The sequence below is a fragment of the Suncus etruscus genome, chromosome 6 (assembly GCF_024139225.1).
Source record: "Suncus etruscus isolate mSunEtr1 chromosome 6, mSunEtr1.pri.cur, whole genome shotgun sequence".
Lineage (NCBI taxonomy): Eukaryota > Metazoa > Chordata > Mammalia > Eulipotyphla > Soricidae > Suncus > Suncus etruscus.
In genome coordinates, this window is record NC_064853.1 from 24712116 (window position 1) to 24719184 (window position 7069).

The 7069-nt window shown below is 43.7% G+C and overlaps 1 non-coding gene across 1 annotated transcript; it reads right to left on the minus strand.

Annotated features, from left to right (window-relative positions):
• Positions 1-6962: 6962 nt before the first annotated feature.
• LOC126012892 (U6 spliceosomal RNA) lies at positions 6963-7069 on the minus strand. Its single transcript, XR_007497238.1, has one exon. It is a non-coding gene; the product is annotated as a U6 spliceosomal RNA (small nuclear RNA).

Sequence of the window (7069 nt, forward strand, 5' to 3'; positions counted from 1 at the left end):
GGGCTCCAAATACTGAAATTACCACATTAAAGAAATAGTTTTAGAGGCTGGAGTGATAACACAGAGGGTAGGACATTTGCCTTTCATGTGGCTTGCCAGGTTTGATCCCCGGGGTTTTGAATGGTCCTCCAAAAACGGCCAGGAGTGATTTCTGAGCTCAGTCAGGAGTAACCCCAGAGCACCACCAGGTGTGGCTCAAAGATCTCCCCAAAATAGTTTTAATTTATTAGAGAACAAAAAACTACATAGATGTCTAGTAGACACTGCACGCATGTGATATGTAGGATAGACTAAACAAGTTACAACAGAATAATTATAGTTAAATCAGTGGATAAATTTATCTATGGAAAAATACGCCTTTAAAAGCTTAGGGGGTCGGAGAGATAGCATGGAGATAGGGTGTTTGCCTTGCATGCAGAAGGATGGTGGTTCAAATCCCGGCATCCCATATGGTCCCCCAAGCCTACCAGGAGCGTTTTCTGAGTGTAGACCCAGGAGTAACCCCTGAGCGCTGCCAGGTGTAATCCAAAAACCAAAATAAATAAATAAAATAAAAGCTTACTCAGAGGGGCCAGAGCGATAGCACAGTGGGTTGGGTGTTTGCCCTGCATGGTGCTGACCTGGGTTCGATCCCCAGCATTCCCTATGGTCCCTACATCTGCCAGAAGTGACTTCTAAGTGCAGAGCCAGGAGTAATCCCTGAGCACTGCCAAGTGTGGCACAACTCTCCCTTCCCTACACCCCCCAAAATTTTTTACTCAGAAAATGGATCAAGGAGGATTGGAGAAATGGTTATAAAGGTTGATGAACTTTCCTTGTATGTGGCTGCAACCACTACAGTGGTTTGAATTCCAGCTTCACACCTAGGTCCCCAAGCACTTGTCAATGTGGCCCTGACCATTAGTCAGTTATGTAGCCTCTGAACACCACTGAGTGTTCCTCTACACAACAAAGGAGGACTTGGGACATAGCTCATAGGTCAAGTTTTACTTCCCATGCACAAGGACTCAAGTTTGATCCCTGATCCCTTCCCTCCCCCAGGGCTACAGCACCCAGATGTCCCTGGACTGAGCATTGGCCCCAAGGACAAGTATCAACAGAACTGGTGCTCTTGAGCACTGTTAGGAAGAGACCCCCTCCAGACAGAAAGATTGTAAGAATATCCAGAATGAACTGGATAAAGTCAAAATTATTAAATTCTGTAGACAGGTTAAGATGGTACAATTAATGAAAATGTTCATAATTTATTCGAATCCAGGAGGCAGGGAGAGAGTTTAGTGCAAAAAGCAATTTTGAAGATTCAGTCATAGCAAAGGTTCTAAAATGAATGAGCTACTGATTATAAAAGGTCCGTGAACGTGATCAAAGAATTGAGTGTACATGAAGTTCATCACAATAAAATGCTAAACACCAACATCTCAAAATTAACTAGAGAATAACTACTTTCAGTTTTTTGGGGGTTAGAGGGCCACACAGACCACATGATCTGCCGGGATCATTCACATGCAAGACCTGGAGGTGCTCAGAGATTAATCCTGTCTCTGCATTTAGGGATCGTGAGCCTAGTGGGGCTCAGGGGGTCCCATATAGGATGCCCGGGATTGAACCCAGGTTGCCTATATGCAAGGCAAGAGTTCTACTGGTGTACTATCAGTCTGGCCCCAATTTTTGAGCTACATTAAAATGAATGTTTTTGTTTTTGACCATACCTGTCAGTGTTCAGGGGTTACTCCTGGCTCAAAGCTCAGAAATGGCTCCTGGTAGGCTCTAGGGACCATATAAGATGCTGGGGATTGAACCTGGATTTGTCCTGGGTCGGCAGCATACAAGGCAAACACCCTACCTGCTGTGCTATAGCTCTGGCCCCAAAAATGAATTATTGAGCTGTGAACTTGATAGCCAATTTCTCAACCGCAGACAGTAACAAATTTTAATGTGCTGAAAGATATGTACTAACTCTATGCCAAGCCTTAATCAACAAAAATAGGGGTAAGGACTAAAAATGTCTCCAATAACAAAAACAGTTGAGAATTTCAACTAATCACACTAAAAATAGAATAGTTTTAACTTTGCTTTTTTTTGGGGGGTGGGGCGATCTCCCAAGTGATGCTTAGGAGCCTGGGTGCCCCTTGTGCTATTAGTCTGTACCTGGGCTATTAGTTTAGTGCAGGAGCCTAGGGATGTGCTACTTTCTGGAACTGCAGAGCTGGGGATCACCAGTACTCCTATAATAGGTCCTCCGAGCTGTCAAAGGAAGCCAGTCTCAAACCCAGGTGAGGTTCATGCAAGGAATGCACCTTGATCCCTGTACTGCCTCCCAGACCCTAAAAGGAAGATGTTTTTTTAAAAGGACATAAAGTATTTGAATGATACAAGTTTGTGAACATGACAGTGGACACTGGAAGTGGCCCTGGCTGCTGAAGAACATCGACTCATTCCAAGTTTGCTTTGCGCATTCCTCATCTGGCCAGTGTCAGTCCATAAAGCAAGTCTTGACAAATCTCAAAAGGATTAAAATAGAGTATGTTTGATGGTATGGCAATTAAGGCAGAGATCAATTAATGGTAATGATAGTGTTATCAAATGATAATTAGAACATTCCTTATGTTTGGAAGTTAAGACATCCACTTCTATTTATTTTCTGGTTTACAATAGTCAAATGCTTCTGCTGTAGGTACGACATCTACCTCTCGTGCTAGTACCAGTGCCCTCTATCATTGTCCCTAGGTCCCTTCCTACCCACACTTTCTCCTTTCTAGTGCTTTGGTCACCTTGTATTGTCAGAGTCTGAGTTTACTTCTATTGGACATGGTACATCCAATTTTTTTTCTTTTTGGTTTTTGGGCCACACCCAGCGGTGCTCAGGGGTGACTCCTGGCTGTCTGCTCAGAAGTAGCTCCTGGCAGGCACAGGGGACCATATGGGACACCGGGATTCGAACCAACTACCTTTGGTCCTGGATTGGCTGCTTGCAAGGCAAACACCACTGTGCTATCTCTCCGGGCCCGGAGAGACAATTTAAAAATTATTTTAGGCCACACTGGCCTTGCTCGAAGTCTACTTCTAGCAGTGCTTGATGGCTCATATATTGCTGGGGATCAAACCTAGGCATCCCACATGGGAAGCATGTACTTGACCCATTGAGCTAGCTCTCTGTTCCCAAGAGAACCACGTTTAAGTTACCCACAGATCCAAGAATTAATTGAAAGAGTGTGGGCCAGAGAGATAGTTCAATGGGCTGAGCACATGCTTTGCCTGGGAAAGGCCCAACTTTGTCTCCCCAACTCCACATGGTCCCCTGAGCACAGCATGCAGTGAGCTGAGCAGAGAATAGCCCTTGAAACACTTCTGGGGAGACCCAAAACTATTATAGAGGTTAGATTCATGTTTTTAAGTGTACTCTAAAAATGCATGCTGAGGGGCCAGAGAGATAGCACAGAGGTAGGGTGTTTGCCTTGCACACAGCTAGACCTGGATGGACTCTGTTTTGATTCTTGGCATCCTATATGGTCCCTCAAGCCTGCCAGGAGCAATTTCTAAGCGCAGAGCCAGGAGTAACCCCTGAGCACTGCTGGGTGTGACCCCCCCCCAAAATAAAAATGCATGCTGAATTTATGATATGAAGCTAATGCCACATTTCGAGGACTATTCATACCCCTAAATACAGAGACTAGAACAGAAAAGTTGAACATCAATGAACTGCATTCTGTCAAAAATTTAGAAAAAGGAATCACTTCCACTTTGGATCTCTCTACCTGTTCAGTATACCTGTAGAAATGGGACATAGTTACCAATAGTTAATTTGCTTCCCTGGAAAGCAACTTATCTCATATTCAGGGATCCCCATCAACTCTATATCACAAGGCAGGTTCAAATAGTTCACATCTGATTAATACTTGTTTGAATGGAATTCATTTTCTTAGTTTGTATTTGTTTTATTTGGGGACAGGAGGAGCTGGAGCTACACCTGATGACACCAAGGAGCCACTCACTCCTGGCTGTGTTTCCAGATTGAACTGGAACCAGCTGCATGTGAGGCCAAATGCCTTAACTCCTGGCCTATCTTTCGGCCCCTCTAGGTATTTAGAAATCCAGGACTCAGTCTCAGTGCTTGTGAAAGCAAGACAGGTGACGTGATGGAGTGAGAAGCCATGAGAGAGCACAGAGAGCTGGCCCCTGGGAGGAGCTGTAGCAGCTGCCGGGAATGTCTTGTCCGGACAGGGGGTGGGAGGGTGGAATGTCTGCCTCAATTATGTCTCATTTGTTTATCAGAAATTCAGCCTGATGTGAAATCTTCATTTTTTTTTTTTTAGGCCTTGGAAACGAATTTAAAAAACAAAAAGCACAATACAGTGCATGCCAAACCAAACTCCACAGTCCCATGCTGCCAGTTTGTAGCCTCAGTTTCATTTCACACCTTAAGAGGAGGGAATGAGTTTCCTGTGTAAATATCCCAGCCAACAGACTAGAGCAGCCACTTCCATCAGATTGCAGCTTGAAGAATAGGACTGAGGCCGCTGCATAATTGGATTTCTAGGTCCTATCTGTAGGAGGCTTACAGGGTTTCTTTCTTTTAAGGCCTGCTTTGTAGTTGGCTGTTTACTCCAGCTGAATTAGCCATGTGTTCCCAAAGATTTTTTTTCCCCCTTCTTTTGTTGTAATATTCTTAATGATGCATTCTGACTTTTTCACTCTGTTTTCTACACATTTGTCACCACTCCTGCTTTTGGATCTTCAGGCTGGAAAATCTGAGGCTTACATGGAAGATTGATTTTTAATGCCCCTTGTGTTGTTTTTCGGCTGTAACATTTGCATGCAATTATAACATTTTAAAAATAGGAGACCACGAGATTTGAACAAAAAAAAAATCTTCTGGGCAGATGAGCAAATGGAAAGGCCGGCCTTTAATTTTGTTAACATCCCAATTACATCGTGGTAACCCTGATGACGGTTTTGGTCCCTTGTAATGCAACACCTGGGTTTGGTTCCTGTGACTGGGACCAAGACTCAACTCAACCCCTGCTCAGTCCTGGAAGGGTTGGCTGGGAAATGTGTTTCCACCGACCAGTCAGCAGAGGTCACTATTTCAAAGTTACAGGGAAAATGGTCTTCCGGCTCCACTGTTCTTTAGATAGGGGAAGATTATAAACCTGTTGGTGGGAGATTTTTGTTTGTTTGTTTTGCTTTGTTTTATGACCACACTTGGCAGTGCTCAGGAGTTACTCCTGGCTCTGAACTTAGCAATTATTACTCTTGGTATGGGATGCCGGGTATTGAACCTGGGTCAGTCACATGCAAAGTAAACTCTCACCTGTTATTTTCCAGGCTCCAGGTAATTTTTTTTCTTTCTTTTCTTTTCTTTTCTTTTCTTTTCTTTTCTTTTCTTTTCTTTTCTTTTCTTTTCTTTTTGGTTTTTGGGTCATACCCGGCAGTGCTCAGGGGTTACTCCTGGCTCTACACTCAGAAATCACTCCTGGCAGGCTCGGGGGACCATATGGGATGCTGGGATTCAAACCACTGTCTGCATGCGAGGCAAATGCCCTACCTCCATGCTATCTCTCTGGCCCCGAGTAATTTTTTTTAACTGGTACTTTGTGACATATTTTTTCTCACTTTTTCCTATTCGGTTTTATCAATGATGGGGATAGAGGATCAGACATATGTTATAGGACTCACAATAATGATGTGGGGCCAGATTGGACTCTGTGGTCGAACTTCTGACCTCATAACTTCATGCCTACAAAGTAAACAAGCTGCCTCTGTGCTATTCTCAGTTGCCTTTTTTCTGAATTTTCAAATGGTATTTTAGGAACCAGCTACTTTGGGGGTGGGGACACACCCGGCAGTGCTCAAGAGTTACTACTCCTGGCTCTGTGCTCAGGAACTACTGGCAAGCATATGGGACAGGAATTAAACTAGGTTGGCCATGTGCAACGCAAATGCCCTAACTGCTACGCTATTTCTCTGGCCCCAGGAACCAGCTGTTTTGATATATCACTGTCAGAAATGTTGGTGCCATGGCGGGGCCTCTGTATTCAGCTGCTACAGAATGAAACAGCTTTTATATATTTTTCTGGGCACTAGTTAGGTGTCAGAACCTGTCCTCCATGCTCATGTGCATTATCTTTATAAACCATCCATCTGCTAGGCTCCTTTTTGTTTTTATGCCGTACTGGCTATGCTCAGATCTTACTCCTGTATTTACACTCACGGTTTGCTCCTGGCAAGGTTCAAGGGAACCTGAGTCAACTGCATGCAAGACAAGCACCCTATCTGGTGGCACCTCCCTTGGTTTTCTTGAAGAGGAGCTAGAAGTGAGAGCTTGGAGGATTTGCTACGGACATTCAGCTAGAGGTGAAGGAAGAATGTAGGGGTCAACATGGTCTTCAGTTATTTTGGGGAGATGCATTTCTCAATCCCCAAAGGAGGAATATTTTAGCAGCTTAAAGTGACAACCATCAAAGATGAGGGAAAAAAGAGGTATTTTTGAATATTTTGAAGTCTAAATACATTGACAGCTTGTTGTTTCTTCTTTTCAAATTGCAACCTGTCGTTGTTCTAAAGATGCAAGAATGGGCCTTCTCAGGCATCTTTGAAATTAAATTGTTCTGTTGGGTTTCGTTCCTTCTCCATACAAAAGCAAATATTAGTAATCCATTGTCTGAGCTGCTTAACTTTGAAGAGAGGAGATTGTGAATGAAAAAATATCTGTCTTAGCGGAATTTACTTATTCATGTCTGGAGACATGAATAAATCACCAGGATTTTCCTTAAATCTGGAGAGTTCTAAGAGCACAGCTGTGTCCCTGGCCAGCTTGGCAGAGGCGAGGTTGGGTCAGACTGAGCCCCTCTTCTTCCCAAAAGAGCTGTGAGAAGGAGCTTTGGATCTTTTGGGGTGGGGGAGTGCTATCAAAGGACTTGAGATTTTGAAGTCTTTTTTTTTTTACTTTTCTCTTTTTTTAAAAAAATATGGAACGCTTCATGAATTTGCGTGTCATCTTTGCGCAGGGGCCATGCTAATCTTCTCTGTATCGTTCCAATTTTAGTATATATGCTGCCGAATCGAGCAT